This window comes from Hyla sarda, chromosome 8 (genome assembly GCF_029499605.1).
Source record: "Hyla sarda isolate aHylSar1 chromosome 8, aHylSar1.hap1, whole genome shotgun sequence".
NCBI lineage: Eukaryota > Metazoa > Chordata > Amphibia > Anura > Hylidae > Hyla > Hyla sarda.
The window spans coordinates 40,097,600-40,122,164 of record NC_079196.1 but is presented as its reverse complement, the minus strand read 5'-3'; the positions used below and the strand labels follow the sequence as shown (position 1 = coordinate 40,122,164).

The following is a 24,565-nucleotide window of genomic DNA, read 5'->3' as shown; positions in this document are numbered from 1 at the left end:
CCAGAGTCTTTCATTGGCAAACACTGCTATCCTTCAGCACATCTGAGCATTACAGCGCGATGCGGGGAGGTCGAAATAATCAGCCTTGTTTTTTAAGGTTGCCAGGCAATAGCAGAGAATCTGGTACGAGATAACACGGTGCTGATATGGTGGCAGGAGATCATTGGAGTGTATGTATAGCATAGGAAGATTGAAATTTTTGCATATTTTTAGTGCAATTAATGAAAAAATAGAAACATGCTAAAACCTCCCCCCCCCCTCTAAAAAAAAAAGAAAAAAAACTTTACAATAAAGCAGTTTTTCCAAACTAGCATGCCTCCAGCTGTTGCAAAACTTAGTTACTGTCCAGAACAGGATAGGTTTTCTATGGGGATTTTCTTGTACTCTGGACAGTTCCTAAAATGGACAGAGATGTCAGCAGAGAGCACTGTGGTCAGGCAGAAAGGAAATTCAAAAAGAAAAGAACTTCATGTGGATCATAACAGCAGCAGATAAGTACTTGAAGGATTAAGATTTTTTAATAGACATCATTTACAAATCTGTTTATCTTTCTGGAACCAATTGATTTAAAAAAAAATGTTTTCTAGTGGAGTTCCCCTTTAATATCTGAGCTGTTTCATCCCCAGTCAATCCCCATTGTTGTGCCCAAAAATTCAATGCTAACATATACTTTTTTTTTGTAATTTGACACTATAGGCCTATTACTCTTTTATTTTAACATGCAGGAGACATACTATACCTGTGTGTCTCCAGTTTCGTACAGAGACAGTTATACCCTATGTGGAATGTTCATGACTTGTAGAAAAAAAGAAAAAGTAAAGCCACTTAAATTGTGCAAAAGTCATATAGTGCAATATCCCTCCAATGCCAGAATTCACACAGCAGAATAAATGCAGGTAACCACGTCGGGAAGAACAGGCTCGCCCAACTGGGGATCCACCAGAGGGTTTAGCCACTAAACCCGTGTAATTCAGCAGTCCACATATATAGTTTGGGGTTCAATACTTTTCTTGGCGGTTACATCACTTTTTTTTATCTATTTTTTTTTTATCTACATTACTCTCGGGCTGCAGAGGTTGTTCAGGACTTTATTCATCCTGTGGCAGGTAAGTGCAGGGAATAGTTAGTGTGGGGGACAGGACATGAGAATGAGACATGAAGTCGGGTATAAGGACGGAATATGAAGATGGGATATGAAGTTGGTATATGTGGGCAAGATATGAGGTCGGGATATGAGGTTGGTATATGTGGGCAAGATATGAGGTCGGGATATGAGGTTGGTATATGTGGGCAAGATATGAGGTCGGGATATGAGGTTGGTATATGTGGGCAAGATATGAGGTCGGGATATGAGGTTGGTATATGTGGGCAAGATATGAGGTCGGGATATGAGGATGGGATATGAGATCGGGTTATGAAGTCAGGATATGAGGACAGGATATGAGGATGGGATATGAGGTTGGATATGAGGACAGGATATGAGGACAGGATATGAGCACGGCATATGAAGTTGGGATATGTGGAGAAGATATTAGGACAGGATATGAGGTCGGGATAGGAGGTCAGGATATGAGGACGGGATATGAGGACAAGATATGAGGATGGGATATAAGGTCAGGATATGAGGTTGGGATATGAGATTGTGTTATGAAGTCTGGATATGAGGACAGGATATGAGGACGGAATAGGAAGTCTGGATATGGGAACAAGATATGTGTATGGGATATGAGGTCGGGATATGAAAACGGGATATAAAACAGGATATGAGGTCGGGATATGAGGATGGGATATGAGGATGGGATATGAGGATAGGATATGAGGATGGGATATGAGGTCTGGATATGAAGACAGGATATGAGGGATATGAAGTCGGGATATGTGGACAAGATATGAGGACGGGATATGAACATGGCATATGAGGACGGGATATGAGGTCAGGATATGAGCATGGGATATGAGGATGGGATATGAGGATGGGATATAAGGTCAGGATATGAGGACGGGATATGAGGTCGGGATATGAGGATGGGATATAAGGTCAGGATATGAGGTTGGGATATGAGATCGGGTTATGAAGTCAGGATATGAGGACAGGATTTGAGGACGGGATACGAGGTCGGGATATGAAAACGGGATATAAAGCAGGATATGAGGTTGGATATGAGGATGGGATACGAGGTCAGGATATGAGGACAGGATATGAGGACGGCATATCAAGTCGGGATATGTGGACAAGATATGAAGACGGGATATGAGGATGAGATATGAGGATGGGATATAAGATCAGGATATGAGGTTGGGATATGAGGACAGGATATGAGATTGGGATAGGTGTACGAGATATGAGGACAAGAGCATCAATGTTGCTTTTCCTTTCTCAGAAGGTTAAGGTAGAAAGACCAGGCAAAGTCATGTTCTCTGCTAGCTACAGCATAATGCACAGTTGCTCAGTGGTTAGTACTGTCGCCTTGTTGCACTGGGGCTATATAAATAAAGGAATTATTATTAATATAAAGATGGCACTGTTGCAGCCATAATAGCTTTGTCAATGTTCCGCAACATGCGATCTTCCAGCTCTTACAAAACTACAACCCCCATCATGCCCTGACAGCCGAAGGCTGTCAGGGCATGATGGGGGTTGTAGTTTCGCTTCAGCTTCAATGTTGCTGGTATAGTAGGAAATCAAATCCTTATACTAGGCATATAAATACATGTTTTCTGCACATTATCTCTATATATTTTTGCTTGACTAAAAGGAAAAACTCCACTTAAGCTATGTTTAATTTATTTTCCCTTTCATCTCTGAAAAAAAAAAAAAGAAAGAAAAATAGTGTCAGTAATATTCTCAATTTAACTGGGAAATCTAGAATCACTGACTTTTCTGAGACTCCCTATAGTGTCTTTTTAGGTATTTCAATGTAAGACTGTAGTCCCCAGCCAGGCCCAGATAAAAATAGGGCTTTCAGCGTTCTTCTCCCGGTAGGTTGTGTTATTATCATTTAATCGTTCGCTGGGATGTGATCAGACCTCGATGAGATTCCAGATAATTAAGTAGCGAGGGCTTCGGCGTTGTTAAGACGGCTCACATCCTCGCTGTGTTTTCTTCCCTTTGTTTTCGTCTCCTGACTGGCCATTGTGACCACCATCCCCCATGACTTACTTTTTTTTTTTTTTTTTAGCAGAATGCATTTCAAGATGTCATTAGTACAATCTCTGCTCTACAATGTGGGATCGATTGCCGTTTGCATCACGTTTTATGCTTATTTAGAACAAAAGACTTTAGCGAAAACATAAAAAATAAATAAACAGGACTGCTCTGAGTTCGTTCATCTATAAAAAAAAAAAAAGTAGTATTTTTTTCTGCTTGGGATCCTTGGCTATTGGTTAGAGCAATGTTTCCCCAACCAGGGTGTCTTCTGCTGTGGCAGTACAGGCATGCTGGGAGTTGTAGTTGTAGCTGGAAGCACCCTGATTTTGAAACACTGGTTAAGGTTCCACTTTTCTGGTGTTTTTTGGCTTGAAAAAAGGCCAGAAAAAACTGCCCTATTATTTGGACTTCCATGATGTAGTTTTCATAGTGTTTTCATAGTGGGATTAAGGCTAGGTTTCAAAAAAAACACCCCCAAAAATTTCACAAATGTTACACAGTGTTTTTTGGGGGTGAATAAATGCTGTGTCTAAATGTTAGCTGAATGTCAATAGGGATGTCAGGGACCGACCAGGGGACAGGGAGAGTAAGCCCTAAACTGACCCCAAAACATCTCTCTCTGCCTACTTGCCCATCCACCCTAAACGGTGGATCGACACCTGGGTGCCAGTCCCTCCCTGAACGAAAGTGCAGTGGCCTTAAAAACACATACAAATAAATAGTCGGTCACAAGCCAGAAACAAACAGGAACATAGAACTCTATAGTATTAAGTTCAGAGGGCACAGATCAGTGAGCAGCACAGGGGATACAATAGGCCAATGGTAAAGCACAGAGGAAAACACTAGCTAAGTGATCGTGTACTCTATGATCAAAAACATGCATGTACAAAATGCATGTACAAAAACTCCAAAGAACTAATAAGCATATAGAGTTCAAAACACCAGACAGCAAAACTGATGAGTCTAAACAGACTCCAGGAACAGACAGGAATATAGCATAATCCCCCCTGAGCCTCCAGTAGACACAAAGTCCCCATGGACTAGTAACAGGGATCTATCGCTAAAAAGTAATAATCGCAATCCCTCAGAAAACCTCCAGTAGACACAGAGTCCCCATGGATAGGTAACAGGGATGCCAAGTTACAACTCAGAAAACAGATACAACAGGTTATAATTATAGAACACTGTTCACACTGAACACAAGACAGGAATAATCGCAATCCCTCAGAAAACCTCCAGTAGACACAGGAATAACAATACCCTCTGAGTCCCTATGGATAGGTAACAGGGATGCCTAGATTCACAGAATATAATTATAGAACACTGTTCACACTGAACTCAAGACAGGAATAATCGCAATCCCACAGAACACCTCCAGTAGACACAGGAATATCAATACCCTCTGAGTCCCCATGGACCGGTAACAGGGATGAAGGTAACAGGGATAACTAGTTACGGAAACAGAGAAAATGGATACCAGAGAAAACACAGTGTGAACAGAGACAGAGCAGAAAGGATATACAAATCCTAAAACCGACTATACAAATTTACTATGAGCATGCTATCCAACCATAGGTAAAAGCCCAAAACATATGCAAGGTGCATGCTAAAACAGAGATAGTAGATTAAAAGCTCAAACAAAGAGCGTTTCACCAAAAGCTCCATAGCAGCATGTCCAGCATGTTAGCAGCAAGACATCAGGAAGTCCATATGTAATGATCTCAATCACCAGCCCAGAGGCTAGACTGGCTGACTTTAAATAGACACACCCTAGGAGCTATTGGCTAGCAAGCCAAAGGCTTTAACTATTCCCTGACCAGAGAACATAAAACTGTTCACACACAAGCAAATTCAATGGCTGTGTGTGAACACAGACCAAGACAGACATGACAAGGGATTTATAAAACGCCATACCCACTTGATGTTTTTTCCTTTGGCGTTTTTTCACTCATCTTTCCAAAATCACAGCATGTGGAGATTTATTTTTGGACACCTCTATGGGAGCAATAAAACATGATGAAAATTGCCATGTGAGTTTAGCATTGGCGTTTGTTTGTTTTTTTGGAGGGGGGGGGTTTCCCCCATTTTTTTTTCATGACAAATCATTGAGTAACATGACTTGTGATAAAATAAAAGCTGGAAAAAAACGCCAAAGGGGAAAAAATAAAATAAAATTCCATACAAAAAACAAGCGGAAATCAAGCCTTAGCGTTTTTTTTTCTTCAGCATTTTTTCTACTGCGTTTTTATCATGACAAGTCATGTGATGCTTTATTATGTGCTCTAATATACTTCTATGGGAAAGAAATGCCAAGATTTAGTCCAAAAAAGCCATAGGCCCAGCTTTATCAAACTGTGTGAGAGAAAAAATGTTGTGATTTTTCCACAGCAACCAATCACAGCTCAGCTAACGAGCTCTGGTAAAGTGAAAGCTGACCTGTGATTGGTTGTTGTAGGAAAATCACTCTGTTTTTTCTCTCACACAGTTTGATAAATCTGGGCCATAGTCTCAATATTCTGTGAGTTTGGAAAACTATAATTCCAAAACCGCAGAAAAGCGCCAAAGATGAGTGATGTATTTAGGCCAGTGTTCAGCCTATGACCCTATAGTGTTCAGCCTATGACCCTGTAGTGTTCAACCTATGACTCTATAGTGTTCTGCCTATGACCCTGTAGTGTTCTGCCTATGACCCTATAGTGTTCTGCCTATGACCCTATAGTGTTCAACCTATGACCCTATAGTGTTCTGCCTATGACCCTATAGTGTTCAGCCTATGACCCTAAAGTGTTCAACCTATGACTCTATAGTGTTCTGCCTATGACCCTATAGTGTTCAGCCTATGACCCTATAGTGTTCAGCCTATGACCCTATAGTGTTCAGCCTATGACCCTATAGTGTTCAGCCTATGACCCTATAGTGTCCTGACTATGACCCTGTAGTGTTCTGCCTATGACCCTGTAGTGTTCTGTCTATGACCCTATAGTGTTCAGCCTATGACCCTATAGTGTTCAGCCTATGACCCTATAGTGTTCTGCCTATGACCCTATAATGTTTAGCCTATGACCCTATAGTGTCCTGACTATGACCCTGTAGTTTTCAGCCTATGACCCTATAGTGTTCTGCCTATGACCCTATAGTCTTCTGCCAAGTACCTTATAGTGTTCTGCCTATGACCCTATAGTCTTCTGCCTAGTACCTTATAGTATTCTGCCTATGATCCTATAGTGTTCAGCCTATGACCCTATAGTGTTCAGCCTATGACCCTATAGTGTTCAGCCTATGACCCTATAGTGTTCAGCCTATGACCCTATAGTGTTCAGCCTATGTCCCTATAGTGTCCTGACTATGACCCTATAGTGTCCTGACTATGACCCTGTAGTATTCTGCCTAGTACCTTATAGTGTTCTGCCTAGTACCTTATAGTATTCTGCCTAGTACCTTATAGTATTTTGCATATGACCCAATAGTTTCCTGACTATGACCCTGTAGTGTTCTGCCTAGTACCTTATAGTATTCTGCCTATGACCCTATAGTGTCCTGACTATGACCCTATAGTGTCCTGACTATGACCCTGTAGTATTCTGCCTAGTACCTTATAGTGTTCTGCCTAGTACCTTATAGTATTCTGCCTAGTACCTTAGAGTATTCTGCCTAGTACCTTATAGTATTTTGCATATGACCCAATAGTTTCCTGACTATGACCCTGTAGTGTTCTGCCTAGTACCTTATAGTATTCTGCCAATGACCCTATAGTGTCCTGACTATGACCCTGTAGTGTTCTGCTTAGTACCTTATAGTATTCTGCCTATGACCCTATTGTGTTCTGACTATGACCCTGTAGTATTCTGCCTATGACCCTATAGTGTCCTGACTATGAACCTGTAGTGTTCTGCCTAGTACCTTATAGTATTCTGCCTATAACCCTATAGTGTTCTGACTATGAACCTGTAGTGTTCTGCCTAGTACCTTATAGTATTCTGCCTATGACCCTATAGTGTCCTGACTATGACCCTGTAGTGTTCTGCCTAGTACCTTATAGTATTCTGCCTATGACCCCATAGTGTCCTGACTATGAACCTGTAGTATTCTGCCTAGTACCTTATAGTATTCTGCCTATGACCCCATAGTGTCCTGACTATGAACCTGTAGTATTCTGCCTAGTACCTTATAGTATTCTGCCTATGACCCTATAGTGTCCTGACTATGACCCTATAGTGTCCTGACTATGACCCTGTAGTATTCTGCCTAGTACCTTATAGTGTTCTGCCTAGTACCTTATAGTATTCTGCCTAGTACCTTAGAGTATTCTGCCTAGTACCTTATAGTATTTTGCATATGACCCAATAGTTTCCTGACTATGACCCTGTAGTGTTCTGCCTAGTACCTTATAGTATTCTGCCAATGACCCTATAGTGTCCTGACTATGACCCTGTAGTGTTCTGCTTAGTACCTTATAGTATTCTGCCTATGACCCTATTGTGTTCTGACTATGACCCTGTAGTATTCTGCCTATGACCCTATAGTGTCCTGACTATGAACCTGTAGTGTTCTGCCTAGTACCTTATAGTATTCTGCCTATGACCCTATTGTGTTCTGACTATGACCCTGTAGTATTCTGCCTATGACCCTATAGTGTCCTGACTATGAACCTGTAGTGTTCTGCCTAGTACCTTATAGTATTCTGCCTATGACCCTATAGTGTTCTGACTATGAACCTGTAGTGTTCTGCCTAGTACCTTATAGTATTCTGCCTATGACCCTATAGTGTCCTGACTATGACCCTGTAGTGTTCTGCCTAGTACCTTATAGTATTCTGCCTATGACCCCATAGTGTCCTGACTATGAACCTGTAGTATTCTGCCTAGTACCTTATAGTATTCTGCCTATGACCCCATAGTGTCCTGACTATGAACCTGTAGTATTCTGCCTAGTACCTTATAGTATTCTGCCTATGACCCCATAGTGTCCTGACTATGAACCTGTAGTGTTCTGCCTAGTACCTTATAGTATTCTGCCTAGTACCTTATAGTATTCTGCCTGTGACCCTATAGTGTCCTGACTATGAACCTTTAGTGTTCTGCCTAGTACCTTATAGTATTCTGCCAATGACCCTATAGTGTCCTGACTATGACCCTGTAGTGTTCTGCTTAGTACCTTATAGTATTCTGCCTATGACCCTATTGTGTTCTGACTATGACCCTGTAGTATTCTGCCTATGACCCTATAGTGTCCTGACTATGAACCTGTAGTGTTCTGCCTAGTACCTTATAGTATTCTGCCTATGACCCTATTGTGTTCTGACTATGACCCTGTAGTATTCTGCCTATGACCCTATAGTGTCCTGACTATGAACCTGTAGTGTTCTGCCTAGTACCTTATAGTATTCTGCCTATGACCCCATAGTGTCCTGACTATGAACCTGTAGTATTCTGCCTAGTACCTTATAGTATTCTGCCTATGACCCCATAGTGTCCTGACTATGAACCTGTAGTATTCTGCCTAGTACCTTATAGTATTCTGCCTATGACCCTATAGTGTCCTGACTATGACCCTATAGTGTCCTGACTATGACCCTGTAGTATTCTGCCTAGTACCTTATAGTGTTCTGCCTAGTACCTTATAGTATTCTGCCTAGTACCTTAGAGTATTCTGCCTAGTACCTTATAGTATTTTGCATATGACCCAATAGTTTCCTGACTATGACCCTGTAGTGTTCTGCCTAGTACCTTATAGTATTCTGCCAATGACCCTATAGTGTCCTGACTATGACCCTGTAGTGTTCTGCTTAGTACCTTATAGTATTCTGCCTATGACCCTATTGTGTTCTGACTATGACCCTGTAGTATTCTGCCTATGACCCTATAGTGTCCTGACTATGAACCTGTAGTGTTCTGCCTAGTACCTTATAGTATTCTGCCTATGACCCTATTGTGTTCTGACTATGACCCTGTAGTATTCTGCCTATGACCCTATAGTGTCCTGACTATGAACCTGTAGTGTTCTGCCTAGTACCTTATAGTATTCTGCCTATGACCCTATAGTGTTCTGACTATGAACCTGTAGTGTTCTGCCTAGTACCTTATAGTATTCTGCCTATGACCCTATAGTGTCCTGACTATGACCCTGTAGTGTTCTGCCTAGTACCTTATAGTATTCTGCCTATGACCCCATAGTGTCCTGACTATGAACCTGTAGTATTCTGCCTAGTACCTTATAGTATTCTGCCTATGACCCCATAGTGTCCTGACTATGAACCTGTAGTATTCTGCCTAGTACCTTATAGTATTCTGCCTATGACCCCATAGTGTCCTGACTATGAACCTGTAGTGTTCTGCCTAGTACCTTATAGTATTCTGCCTAGTACCTTATAGTATTCTGCCTGTGACCCTATAGTGTCCTGACTATGAACCTTTAGTGTTCTGCCTAGTACCTTATAGAATTCTGCCTATGATCCTATAGTGTCCTGACTAGTGTTGAGCGGCATAGGCCATATTCGAATTCGCGAATATTCGCGAATATATGGACGAATATTCGTCATATTCGCGAATATTCGCATATTCGTAACGTTCTCGTTTTATTTTCGCATATGCGAATATTCGCGCGTGCGAAAATTAACATATGCGAAAATTTGCATATATAAAAATTAGCTTAAGCTACAATTCGCATATGCGCAAATTATTATATGCATATTTTCGCATATGCGAAAATTCGCACACCAGTCTCACACAGTAGTATTAGAGCCTTCTTACACCACATAAGCTGGAAGCAGAGAGGGATGATCACTGTGATGTGTACTGTGAAGAAAAAAAAAAAAAAAAAAAAAACGAATATTCGTAATTACGAATATATAGCGCTATATTCGCGAATATTCGTGAATTCGCGAATATGCGATATTCTCGAATAAAATTCGAATTGCGAATATTCGCGAGCAACACTAGTCCTGACTATGACCCTGTAGTGTTCTGCCTATGACCCTATAGTGTCCTGACTATGACCCTATAGCATTCTGCCTAGTACCTTGTAGTGTTCTGCCTAAGACTCTATAGTGTTCAGCCTATGACCCTATATCCCTGGATTAACGTTCCACCTACATAATCTACAAAAATTTCCACCGACGATCACTGTTGATCATAGTTTGTAACCTGTTACCTTTGAAAGTGTGAACTAACAAATTATCAGAGCACCCTATACCTTATGTGTAAAGACAGAAACATAGAATGTGCCGGCAGATAAGAATCCATTGGCACTCCGCAATTACATAGAAACAAAGAATATGTTGGAAGATAAGAACCATTCGGCCCATCTAGTCTGCCCAATACTCTGAATACTATGAATAGTCCCAGGCCTTATATGAAGGATAGCCTTATGCCTATCCCTATCTTATATGAAGGATAGCCTTATGCCTATCCCTATCTTATATGAATGATAACCTTATGCCTATCCCTATCTTATATGAAGGATAGCCTTATGCCTATCCCTATCTTATATGAAGGATAGCCTTATGCCTATCCCTATCTTATATGAAGGATAACCTTATGCCTATCCCTATCTTATATGAAGGATAGCCTTATGCCTATCCCTATCTTATATGAAGGATAGCCTTATGCCTATCCCTATCTTAAATGAAGGATAGCCTTATCCCTATCTTATATGAAGGATAACCTTATACCTATCCCTATCTTATATGAAGGATAGACTTATGCCTATCCCTATCTTATATGAAGGATAACCTTATGCCTATCACTATCTTATATGAAGGATAGCCTAATGCCTATCCCTATCTTATATGAAGGATAGCCTAATGCCTATCCCTATCTTATATGAAGGATAGCCTTATGTCTATCCCTATTATATATGAAGGATAGCCTTATGCCTATCCCTATCTTACATGAAGGATAGCCTTATGCCTATCCCTATCTTATATGAAGGATAGCCTTATACCTATCTCTATCTTATATGAAGGATAGCCGTATGCCTATCCCTATCTTATATGAAGGATAACCTTATGCCTATCTCTGACTTATATGAAGGATAGCCTTATACCTATCTCTATCTTATATGAAGGATAGCCGTATGCCTATCCCTATCTTATATGAAGGATAACCTTATGCCTATCCCTATCTTATATGAAGGATAGCCTTATGCCTATCTCTATCTTACATGAAGGATAGCCTTATGCCTATCCTTATCTTATATGAAGGATAGCCTTATGCCTATCCCTATCTTATATGAAGGATAGCCTTATGCCTATCCCTATCTTACATGAAGGATAGCCTTATACCTATCCCTATCTTATATGAAGGATAGCCTTATACCTATACCTATCCTATATGAAGCATAGCCTTATGTCTATCCCTATCTTATATGAAGGATAGCCTTATGCCTATCTCTATCTTATATGAAGGATAGCCTTATGCCTATCCCTATCTTATATGAAGGATAGCCTTATGCCTATCCCTATCTTATATGAAGGATAACCTTATGCCTATCTCTGTCTTATATGAAGGATAGCCTTATACCTATCTCTATCTTATATGAAGGATAGCCGTATGCCTATCCCTATCTTATATGAAGGATAACCTTATGCCTATCCCTATCTTATATGAAGGATAGCCTTATGCCTATCTCTATCTTACATGAAGGATAGCCTTATGCCTATCCTTATCTTATATGAAGGATAGCCTTATGCCTATCCCTATCTTATATGAAGGATAGCCTTATGCCTATCCCTATCTTATATGAAGGATAGCCTTATGCCTATCCCTATCTTATATGAAGGATAGCCTTATGCCTATCCCTATCTTATATGAAGGATAGCCTTATACCTATCCCTATCTTATATGAAGGATAGCCTTATACCTATACCTATCCTATATGAAGCATAGCCTTATGTCTATCCCTATCTTATATGAAGGATAGCCTTATGCCTATCTCTATCTTATATGAAGGATAGCCTTATGCCTATCACCATCTTATATGAAGCATAGCCTTATGCCTATCCCATGCATGCTTAAAGGGGTACTCCAGTTGAATTTTTTTAATCAACTGGTGCCAGAAAGTTAAATAGATTTGCTAATTACTTTTGTTTAAAAATCTTAATCCTTCCAGTACTTATCAGCTGCTGTACTACAGCACAGAGGAGGTTGTGTAGTTCTTTCCAGTCTGCCCACACTGCTCTCTGCTGCCCCCTCTGTCCATGTCAGGAACTGTCCAGAGCAGTAGAGGTTTGCTATGGGGATTTGCTCCTACACTTTACAGCTCCTGACATGGACAGAGGTGTCAGCAGCAGACTGAAAAGAATTTCAAAAAGACAAAAACTTCCTGTGGAGCATACAGCAGCTGATAAGTACTGGAAAGATTAAGATTTTTAAATAGAAGTAATTTACAAATCTGTTTAACTTTCTGGAACCAGTTGATTAAAAGAAAATTGTACCCCTTTAAACTCCTTCACTGTATTCGTAGCGACCACTTCTGCAGGTAGGCTATTTCTTGCATCCACTACTCTCTCAGTAAAGTAATACTCCTTTACCTAAAACACATCTTTGCTTAACCCGAGCTGCCCCCGCCATATCCGATACACAAGAGCAAACAGAAGGCAGCGATCCGGGGGGCTATGAAACACACCCAATCACTAGCTTAGGGTCTTGGTCCTGTGTCTGAGCCTACGCTGGTGTGCACAGACTCCGACCATTGTCTCGCTGCGTCCTGAATACGTCTTCCTGCTGTGAGATCCCATAACATTATTTCTTCCCTTCCTTTTCAAACTAAATGAGACGGTGCAATGTATGAAAGGCACCGCCGCCGCCGCCGCCGCTGCCACCACCACCTCCTCGCCCATGTAGTTGTGCTGATGCCAGCACTATCCCTTTGCAGCTAATCCTACTGCTCCACCTGCCTTTCAGTCTGTTTACCAGGAAATCAAGATGTGTAAACTGCAGGAAGCACTATTTGACCCTCATCCGACAGTGTCTCATTACAATAATTGCTAATCTCTGAATAAGACAGCCATGTTCTGAGTGAGACAGAGACACACAGGCAGGGAGATACAAGGAGCGGATTGCATTAAATGCATACTTGTTGTGCAAACAAGCAGATCATTGTCAATGGCTGCTGCTTCCCTGCCTCTAGTATAACACTCTCTGAGACATCTGCTGACCTCAGGGGGTCAGGAAAAAAAGCAGGACATAATAATATGTGTCTCCTCATCCTTCCTTCCTAACTGAAGACCTCTCTCTCGCCTTGTTCTGGAGTGCTTACCCTGCTCAGTAATGGCTACTTCCTGACTAAATCCACTGGCCACAAGTAAGCAGCACAAGAAGTTAAAGCTTTATTTGTTTTTTGTGTTTTTTTTGGTTGTTGTTGTTGTTTTTAGTGTAGTACGGAGAGAGGGGGGGGGGAGGGATTTGTGATTCTCTTCTTTTATCTTTTGTGCCCGGAATGTTTTTGTTGTAGTTTAAAGGGAACCGGTGTGGTGGTTATTGTCGTTGTTTGCTGGAGGGGGGGTTGGGTAGAGACTTTCTTTCTTTCATTCTTTCTTTACAGGATGAAAGTTTGGGATTATTTTTACTAGGGAGTTTTTGCTTTATTTTTTTTTTATTTTGTGTGTGTGTTTTTGTGCTTTGGTTTTATTGATGATGTATTATCGAAGAGAGTATAAAGTGAGCGTACAATTTTATTTATTTTATGTATCTATTTATTTGTTTGTTTATTTTTTATTTATTTATTTTTATTTATTTATGTTTTACTATAAATATTGAAGAATAATGCTTCCTGTAATCCGGCTTTAAGAGAACGTCGTAGGTGTCGGATGACTGAATATTCTGGATTATGGGATGTGCTCTCTCCGTAGCGTACACTTTGTTGTGGGTTCCACTGCCAAAAAGATGATGATGCTGGGGGGAGTGGACTTTCGGCTGTGAGCCTCCCCCCATCAGCTGTTTCCGGCAGGAGTTACGATACTCCTCTTAATGTAGCTGTTCAGTTTACTGGGGGGGGGCCACCTCATGCTGTTGGGATATCTGTAGTAGCGGTGGACATACTATATGGGCAACTAGAAGGCAAAGGGTGCCCGTTTTCCTTTTAGGGCGATGTTTCCCAACTAGGGTGCCTCCAGCTTTTGGAAAACTACAACCTCCAGCATGCCCGGACAGCCAAAGGCTGTCCGGGCATGCTAGAAGTTGTAGTTTTCCGACAGCTGGGGCACGCTGCTTGGGAAACACTGTCTTACAGTACGGTTCATGTTGTGGATTCCATGGCAGAAATCCGAGGCATACCCATGAAGTTTTCGACATTGTTTAGACCCATTAAAGGGACTTGAGATGACAAAGAAGAATCCAACACTCCAATAGTCCTTATAAGATTTATATTTTATCACAAATCTCAGGGAGGTATACATTTCTCAAACAAGACAAGACAGTCTTGACGCGTTTCGGGAAGGGGGGGGCTTACCCCTCATGCTTATGACTAAGGGTAACTGCCTGAATATCATATTTGACCCTGCACCAGATTCTTGGATGGTGAGCTGACTAATCTTGATGTTTGTTTGGCTATGTAACCACATAATCAAATTTCCCTTTGGGATATTTTAGTTAAAGAAATTGAGAGCCATTATTTACCTTGCAGGGAACCTGTCAAGCCTCTTAACCCCTATTAGGCCTCACCCCGTAGGCCACAGTGTTCAGACGTTGTGCACATAACTTTTCTTTGATGCCGCACTTTGATAAAAGTGGCTCTATTTGGCCTTACAGACTCCTCTTAAATAGGCATGGGGGAGGAGCCATAGCAGCATGTAGTCCTGCCCCCACCTTCCTCGCAGCCACTCAGGCTGAATTGATACCCTGAATGCTGGGCTTTGCATGAAGTGCCCGGCACTGAGTGTATCAATCAAAGAGCAGCATCAGAGAAATCTTATAGGCACAGCATCCGAACACTGTGCCCTGTGGTTACCAGATACTTGATGGGGCTAATAGGGGTTAAGGGACCTGGAAGGGTTCCCTTTAAGGTTCCCAATTTCTTTAATTCAAAAAATCCTAGAAGGGAATTTAATTACATGGTGCCATAGTTGATATGGTTGGAAAAAGCACAGGCTGTCCTGGCATGCTGGGAGTTGTAGTTTTACAACAGCTAGAGGTGCCCTGGTTGGGAAACACTGGGATAGAACATAAGTGTATCATGGATGGGGGTCTGACAGCTGGAATCTCATCAATCAAAAGAATCTCAGTTAATCCCATAGAAAATGAATGGAGTGGTAAAATACGCATGTAACCTACATTCTATAAAAGGGTACCTTTCATCAAAAAAACTTTTGATATATTATAGATTAATGTATGCTGAATAACTTCTATTTAATTTTCCACTTTGAAAAAATGACCACTAGAGGTCTCCCTACCAGTCCTGGCCGCAAGACCTTTTTATAGATTTTATAGATTTCAGTCCTAAATCTCAGACTGCAACCGGGACACAGACAAGCTCAGCTGGCAGCTCTGAATCTTCTCCTCTCTGTTTACAACTGCATGTGCAAAGAGAAGAAAGATGGGAGCTCAGATAGTAAAATGAATGAGGGCATGCAGTAAGTCAGAGTCAGGAGTATACCCTGCTGTGCTATGAGCACAGTGCTGGCTCCTGCCTGTCTGATTGACTGGCAGGGAACAGTACTGAGCTTGTCTGTGTCCTGGCTGCAGTCTGAGATTTAGGACTCCAGCATGAGCCTGAAATCTATAAAAAAAAAAAAAAAAAAAGGGCTTGTAGGGAGTGTAGGGAGACCTCTAGTGGTCATTTTTTCAAAGTGGAAAATTTTATAGAAAGAAGCATATTTTTTAATTACATGCAATTGGAAAGTTATTCTGCAAACATTAATCTATAACATATCAAAAGTTATTTTTATGAAAGGTACTCTTTAAGGTGGGAAAACTGGTATCCCTTATTCTTGTCATTATGGGGGGTCCCAACACTCCCCTGGTGATTATGAGTCAACTCAAGTGAAGCATAACTACCAATATAGAAAAATAATAATTTATAAAGTAATTAATTGAAAGTGACCTTTTTTACTATATTTGATTAGAGAATATCACAGAGAATAAAAAGTATTGCAGAATGAGGTTTTGCTGTTGTAATAGGTCTGCGACGTGTGCAAAAACTGAGACGAGTGCGCGCCCTGTCCTCCTGGCTCCTGTATTTAGTACTGGCAGCCCTGTGTTACACCTATGAATTCAGCAAAACACCTGCCCAGATAGTTTTAGGTTTGCAGCCTGGCACAAATTCAATGGGATTCTGCTGCACTGTGCACACAGCAGAAACATCTGCTTCAGAAATTACGATTTCAGCCTCTGCAGAAAAAATTGGAAAGAATTGTCTATTTCTGAGCTTTCCTAGTGCCGGCATGTTTTGCTGGTGGACGCTGTCTGTGGAATGTCCACCTGGAAATTTTCCCGTAAAATTTGTGATAAATCTGGCAAATTTGAAGTCTGTCCATCTGAATTTGCACTAAGAATGAGTCAGTTTTAGTAAATCCGCTCCACTGTGTAACTGCAATGTTAAAGGGGTACGCCGGCGCTAAGACATCTTATCCCTTATCCAAAGAATAGGGAATAAGATCCCTGATCGCGGGGGTCCCGCCGCTGGGGACCCCCGTGATCTTCCACGCCACACCCCATTAGAATCAGCCTCCGGAGCGTGCTCGCTCCGGGTCTGATTACTGACGATCACGGGGACAGAGCATAGTGACATCACGGCTCCGCCCCCTGTGACATCACGCTCCGCCCCCTCAATGCAAAACTATGGAGGGGGCGTGACAGCTGTCACGCCCCTCCATAGTCTTGCATTGAGGGGGCGGAGCGTGACCTCACACGGGGCGGATCCGAGACCCCTAAAGGCGGGACCCGCGCGATTAGGCATCTTATCCCCTATCCTTTGGATAGGGCATAAGATGTCTTAGCGCTGGAGTACCCCTTTAAAGCTTATTATTTATAGGTTTTTTAACATAATACATTTCCCATAGCAAACATCTTACCTATGATAAAACTGTTGACTATCATAAATTATATTGATTGTTATGGCGTACGCCTCATATGAGATCAAAAGTCAGCACTGGTTTTGTACGTTATTGGAATGGATGATACCTAAGAAGACCCCAATATTTGGGAGGCCATGTTACAGATTTTGCACTGGTGGGCCAGGAGCAGTGCCGTACGTAAAAGAAAGGGGGCACCGTAGCAAATATCAAAATGGGCCTCCTATTATGTCATCTGATTTTGCTCTAGAACAGAAAGGCCTGGTGTTTATCTCCCTTTTCTTTCGATGACCCATTGGTCAATACCTCCCTCCATTAATGTGCTGACAATGCAGTTCCCTGTGAGAGGAGTTCTGCACAATAGAAAAATGAATGGGACCAACCAAGACGGGCCCCCTCCATCCAAGGGCCCCATAGCAGCCGCATGGTCTGCCTCTATAGTACATACACCCTTGGCCAGGAGCTACCTCAAGGATTCTTGGATTTCAGAATAATGGTATGAAAGGAAACTTTAACCTGTTACCTACAGGCTGGACCTTGCTGGTCCAGGGGAAGTGTTGTTGGAATTAGTTTACTGGTGCTGTAGTGTAGTTTACAGGAAGGGACAATGCTCCAGGACATGTGTTCTGCTGGTGCATGTAGGTAAATGATACAGTGGGGATCAAAAGTTTGGGCACCCCAGGTAAAAATTTGTATTAATGTGCATAAAGAAGCCAAGGAAAGATGGAAAAATCTACAAAAGGCATCAAATTACAGATTAGACATTCTTATAATATGTCCACAAATGTTAGATTTTATTTCCATCATTTACACTTTCAAAATAACAGAAAACAAAAAAATGGTGTCTGCAAAAGTTTGGGCACCCTGCAGTGTTAATATATTGTACTGCCCCCTTTGGCAAGTATCACAGCTTGTAAACACTTTTTGTAGCCAGCCAAGAGTCTTTCAATTCTTGTTTGCGGTATCTTTGCCCATTATTCCATACAAAAGTCTTCCAGTTCTTTGAGATTTCTGAGCTGTCTGTCACGCACTGCTCTTTTAAGGTCTATCCATAGATTTTCAATTATGTTGAGGTCAGGAGAATGTGAAGGCCATGGCAAAACCTTCAGTTTACGCCTCTTGATGTAATCCCTCGTGGATTTCGAGGTGTGTTTAGGATCATTATCCATTTGTAGAAGCCATCCTCTCTTTAACTTCAGCTTTTTCACAGATGGCATCAAGTTAGCATCCAAAATTTGCTGAAATTTTATTGAATCCATTTTTCCTTCTACTCGTGAGATGTTCCCTGTGCCACTGGCTGCAATACAGCCCTAAAGCATGATTGATCCACCCCCATGCTTAACAGTTGGACAAAGGTTCTTTTCATTAAATTCTGTCCCCCTTCTTCTCCAAACGTACCTTTGCTCATTCCGGCCAAAAAGTTCAATTTTAACCTCATCGGTCCACAGAACTTGTTTCCAAAATGCATCAGGCTTGTCTTTATGTTCATTTGCAAAGTTCAAACGCTGATTTTTATGGTGAAGACGTAGAAGAGGTTTTCTTCTGATGACTCTTCCATGAAGACCATATTTGTACAAGTATCTCTTTATAGTGGAATAGTGTACCTCAACTCCAGTGTCTGCCAGATTTTTCTGGAGGGATTGTGCAGTCAAACATGGGTTTTGAATTGTTTTTCTCACAATCCTGCGAGCAGTTCTGTTTGATATTTTGCTTGGTCTTCCAGATCTTGCTTTAACTTCCACTGTTCCTGATGACTGCCATTTCTTAATTACATTCCGAACAGAGGATATTGACATCTGAAAACATTTTGCTATCTTCTTATAGCCTTCTCCAGCTTTGTGAGCGTCAACTATTTTCAGTTTCAGATTTCTAGACAACTGCTTAGAAGAACCCATGGTGCTGATTGTTGGGGCAAGGTCAGATGAGTCTGGGCATTTAAAACCTTTGAGATTGACATCACCTGGTCTTCCCAGATGATGATTGAGAACAATCCATGACACTGGCAGGTCTCAGCTTTGCAAAGGGGGCAGTGCATGCTATAAATTCTGCAAGGTGCCCAAACTGTTGCAGACGCCATTTTTTTGTTTTCTGTTATTTTGAAAGTGTAAATGATGGAAATAAAATCTAACTTTTGTGGACATATTATAAGAATGTCTAATCTGTAATTTGATGCCTTTTGGAGATTTTTCCATCTTTCCTTGGCTTCTTTATGCACATTAATACAAATTTTTACCTGGGGTGCCCAAACTTTTGATCCCCACTGTATATATCTGGGAATAGACTTAAATGCTACTCCAGAACAATTGTGTATATATGGTCCCACAGGGGGTGATTTATCAAAACCCGTCCAGAGGAAAAGTTGCTGAGTTGCCCATAGCAACCAATCAGATCACTTCTTTCATTTTTAACAAGGCCTCTGCAAAATGAAAGAAGCGATCTGATTGGTTGCTATGGGCAACTGGGCAACTTTTCCTCTGGACAGGTTTTGATAAATCTCCCCTTTATGTCTCTAAGGCAGTGTTTCCCAACCAGGGCGCCTCCGGCTGTTGCAAAACTACAACTCCCAGCAAGCCCGGATGCTGGGAGCTATATTTAATTTTAGACCTGTAGATATTATGGCAGCTAATCCTTACAGCAATACCATATAAAACAACAAAAACTTGCTAGAATTGGAGAAAGTGGCTCAATTTCTATTACATATTTTGATATAAAGGTATATAAAAACATAATATACCATTTAATGCCACAAGTGGTGGCAGAGTCACACTGTTTTCGATAGGATTCTGGTGCACCGTGTCTATAGCGGAAAATTCTGCCACGTAAATTCCGATTACAGCCTCCGCAGAATGTCAAGTCATTTCTTTCTGTGTAATCAACTCGGATATGCACTGCCGTCTATGGAGACGGCGCATTTCCGAGCGGTCCTAGCACCGGCATGTTCTACCGGCACCCGCTATCCGTAAAAAGTCTGCCCAGGGCGGACATTCCACCATGTGAACCTAACCGAAGAGTTTCTGGTACTAATCACTGTGGGGGGTATTTATCAATTTTGCCTGTTGACCGTTTCTTTTTACCCTTTTTTTTTTCACTTTTGTTTTCGTGGACATGCACCAAATTTATCATTTGGCGCAAGTTGTTAGTAATTTTGGCTCAAATGTTGAAATCGTATTTTACCCCGTAGAGCAGCCATTTCGGAGTCCCTCCTGCAGTATATCAGCAAGCGACATGAGTTATTTTCTTTTGTGTGGTTTATAGCCACCATGTGAAATGGATTTTATTTTCAACTTGGGTAGTTTTTTTTTTTTTTTTGTTACTTTAGTGCAGTGGTCTTCAACCTGCGGACCTCCAGATGTTGCAAAACTACAATTTCCAGCATGCCCGGACAGCCAACGGCTGTCCGGGCATGCTGGGAGTTGTAGTTTTGCAACATCTGGAGGTCCACAGGTTGGAGACCACTGCTTTAGTGCTTACCTTTCCTGAACCTGTGCGGCCATGTCCAATGCTGGTTCAACGGAGGGTGAAGGTCCCTCAGAGACAACTATGTCGCAGGATAGTATTGAGCAGCGTCGATGCTTTCACCAAAAATTTCTTTTTATGTATTTTGACGCCTTTACATTTTCTGACATTGCTAAGTGTGTTCTCTATGTGCAAAATTTCTTGGCGTGGATTTGCGCCCAAAAAATGGGATTTGCGTCAAAATTGCGCCAAAGATCGATTGGCGCAAATGATGAATTACTGACTAAAGTCTTCTACTTCTTCACCAAACAGCGCAGATAGCCCACTCCTCACCCCCTCCGCTTCTCACAGGCCTCCTTGTCTCACTTTTGTTTGCATTAATTCAGGATTCGGATCTTTGCTAAGTTGGCAGTAAATAAAATTTAATATAAGAAGTGTTAAAGTAATGATCCAAATATCCATCCAAACTTAAGCTGGGCATAGACATATGTATGCTCATTCATCTGACAGCTGATACGCTCTTTCCTGGAGAAAACACATTAATATCCAACCTGCCAACCCTGTTTGCCCCATCATACAGCGGCTGAACTGTCATCGTATTCATAGGATTGTCTGCAGCGTCAGCTCACTTCCATCACATATCCACAGGGTCCACAGTGCGACGCTAAGGGACGGTAAAAAACCTTTTTGACACAGCCGCCCAAAATTGCATTGCGAAATGTCTATTCTAGAGAGGTGATCCAAAAAAAAAAAAATGGCTAAGATGCATTGAATATGAAGAAACTGAAAATGTACTCTAAAAAGGTTATACTAAATACTTTCTAATATGCAGTGAATGTAATGGAAGTAAAAATATACTAAATCTGGTGCAAATAAAAAAAATAAAAAAAAAATATATATATATATATACAGTGGTCCCTCAAGTTACAATATTAATCTGTTCCAGGATGACCATTGTATGTTGAAACCATTGTATGTTGAGACCAGAACTCTATGGAAACCTGGTAATTGGTTCTGAAGCCACCAAAATGTCATCCAAAAATAGGAAAAGGTGAGGATTAACCCCCTTAACGACGCAGGACGCGATCCCGCATCATATCGCGTCGGTCCCGACGCTCATCAACGGCCGGGACCCGCAGCTAATACCACACATCGCTGACCGCCGCATCTAAAGTGAAAGTGAAAGTGACCCGGCTGCTCAGTCGGGCTGTTCGGGACCGCCGCGGTGAAATCGCGGCGTCCCGAACAGCTGACAGGACACCGGGAGGGCCCTTACCTGCCTCCTCGGTGTCCGATCGGCAAATGACTGCTCCGTGCCTGAGATCCAGGCAGGAGCAATCAAGCGCCGATAACACTGATCACAGGCGTGTTAATACACGCCAGTGATCAGCATAGGAGATCAGTGTGTGCAGTGTTATAGGTCCCTATGGGACCTATAACACTGCCAAAAATTTTTTTAAAAAAAAGTGTTAATAAAGGTCATTTAACCCCTTCCCTAATAAAAGTTTGAATCACCCCCCTTTTCCCATAAAAAAAATAAAACAGTGTAAAAAAAAAAAAAAAACATATGTGGTATCGCCGTGTGCGTAAATGTCCGAACTATAAAAATATATAATTAATTAAACCGTACGGTCAATGGCGTACGCGCAAAAAAATTCCAAAGTCAAAAAAAGCGCATTTTTGGTCACTTTTTATACCATTAAAAAATGAATAAAAAGTGATCAAAAAGTCCGATCAGAACAAAAATCATACCGTTAAAAACTTCAGATCACGGCGCAAAAAATGAGTCCTCATACCGCCCTGTACGTGAAAAAATAAAAAAGTTATATGGGTCAGAAGATGACCTTTTTAAACGTATAAATTTTCCTGCATGTAGTTATGATTTTTTCCAGAAGTGCGACAAAATCAAACCTATATAAGTAGGGGATCATTTTAACCGTATGGACCTACAGAATAATGATAAGGTATAATTTTTACCGAAATATGCACTGCGTAGAAACGGAAGCCCCCAAAATTTACAAAATGGCATTTTTTCTTCGATTTCGTCGCACAATGATTTTTTTTTCCATTTCGGCGTGAATTTTTGGGTAAAATGACTAATGTCACTGCAAAGTAGAATTGGCGACGCAAAAAATAAGCCGTAATATGGATTTTTAGGTGGAAAATTGAAAGGGTTATGATTTTTAAAAGGTAAGGAGGAAAAAACGAAAGTGCAAAAACGGAAAAACCCTGAGTCCTTAAGGGGTTAAAGAAAAATAAGGAGATAACTAATATAGATAAAGCAAATCCTTACATATAAAAGTAAGAAAGATCTGCTGGGAGCTGTAATCATTGTCTATGTCAGTGTTTCCCAGCCAGAGTGCCTCCAGCTGTGGCAAAACTACAACTCCCAGCATGCCCGGACAGCCGTTGGCTGTCCGGGCATGCTGGGAGTTGTAGTTTTGCAACAGCTGGAGGCACCCTGGTTGAGAAACAATGGTTTATGTAGGGGACAGGAGCTTCTTCAGGGTCCTGTACAGTACACACAGTGTCCCAAATGGAGCCGCCCTTACTTGGTGTCCAAAGAAGCAGCTAACCCTGGTACAGGTAAGGAGTAGTACAGAACTTGTAGTTCCTTCCTGTACTGTAGGGGGAGCTACCAGACACCAGTCAGTGCATGCACTTCAGTAATACAGGTGATTTACCTGTATGTCAATGTATGTCAATTCTGATTGGTCAGTTCCTCCAGTTGTGACATGTTTCACAGATCTGGACTGTCTGTACATTGTATGTTGAGTCTGGTTTCAAGTTACAAAGGTCCAGAAAAGACCATTGTATGTTGAAACTATTGTATGTTGAGGCCATTGTAAGTTGAGGGATCACTGTATATATATATATATATATATATATATATATATATATATATAATAAAAATAAATAAATAATAGGGCAATCTCAGTTCACCTATGAGTATGTTATGGAGTGTAGGAGAAAACCAAACCCACGCAAACATAAGAATATACAAACCTGTTGTCCTTGGTGGGATTTTAACCCAGGACCCCGACGCTGCAAGGAAACAGCACTAACAATTGAGCTACTGTACTGCCCATCTGTCAGATATATTTGCTGATAAGAGCTGTAGACATCATTGGATAGCTGTTAGGACATAGAAGCTAACAGTACCAAACGTGGAGCTGATGTGGATTGTCATAATTGCCTATTTATTTCTCAGCTACGTGTCGAGAAGGCTAGGCCAAGCTTCTTAAAGGGGTACTCCGGTGAAAAACTTTTTTTTTTTTTTTTTTGTTAAATCAACTGGTGCCAGAAAGTTAAACAGATTTGTAAATTACTTCTATTAAAAAATCTTAATCCTTCCAGTACTTATAAGCTGCTTAATACTACAGAGGAAATTCTTTTCTTTTTGGAACACAGAGCTCTCTGCTTACATCATGACCACAGTGCTCTCTGCTGACATCTCTGTCCATTTTAGGAACTGTCCAGAGCAGAATATGTTATTTTCTCCTACTCTGTACCGTTCTTAAAATGGACAGAGATGTCAGCAGAGAGCACTGTGGTCATGATGTCGGCACAGAGCTCTGTGTTCCAAAAAGAATAGAATTTCCTCTGTAGTATTAAGCAGCTAATAAGTACTGGAAGGATTAAGATTTTTTTTTATAGAAGTAATTTACAAATCTGTTCAACTTTCTGGCACCAGTTGATTTAAAAAAAATAAATAAATAAATAAAAGGTTTCCCTGGAGAACCCCTTTAACCTTTTAAGGACGCAGGGCGTATCTGTACACCCTGCGCCCGGTCCCGGTGTTTAAAACATCACACCGGTTCGGTCCCGGCTGCTATTCATAGCCGGCACCCTGGGCTAATAGTGCGCGGCACCGATCATTGTGTCGCGCGCTATTAACCCTTCAGACACAGCGATCAAAGTTGATCGCCGCGCTGAAAATGAAAGTAAACGCT

General features: G+C 41.4%; 1 protein-coding gene across 22 annotated transcripts in view; it reads left to right on the top strand.

Annotated features, from left to right (window-relative positions):
• Nucleotides 1-24,565, top strand: part of BAZ2B (bromodomain adjacent to zinc finger domain 2B) — a 409,759-nt gene that overhangs the window by 187,070 nt on the left and 198,124 nt on the right. For 2 of the 22 annotated variants that reach the window (XM_056536084.1, XM_056536080.1), the window contains exon 1: nt 13,133-13,450. The exons of the other annotated variants lie outside the window; for them this stretch is intronic. The gene's annotated coding sequence lies outside the window, so the exon portion shown is untranslated. Of the gene's footprint in view, nt 1-13,132; nt 13,451-24,565 lie in introns of those variants that run through there. 22 annotated transcript variants of the gene reach the window in all.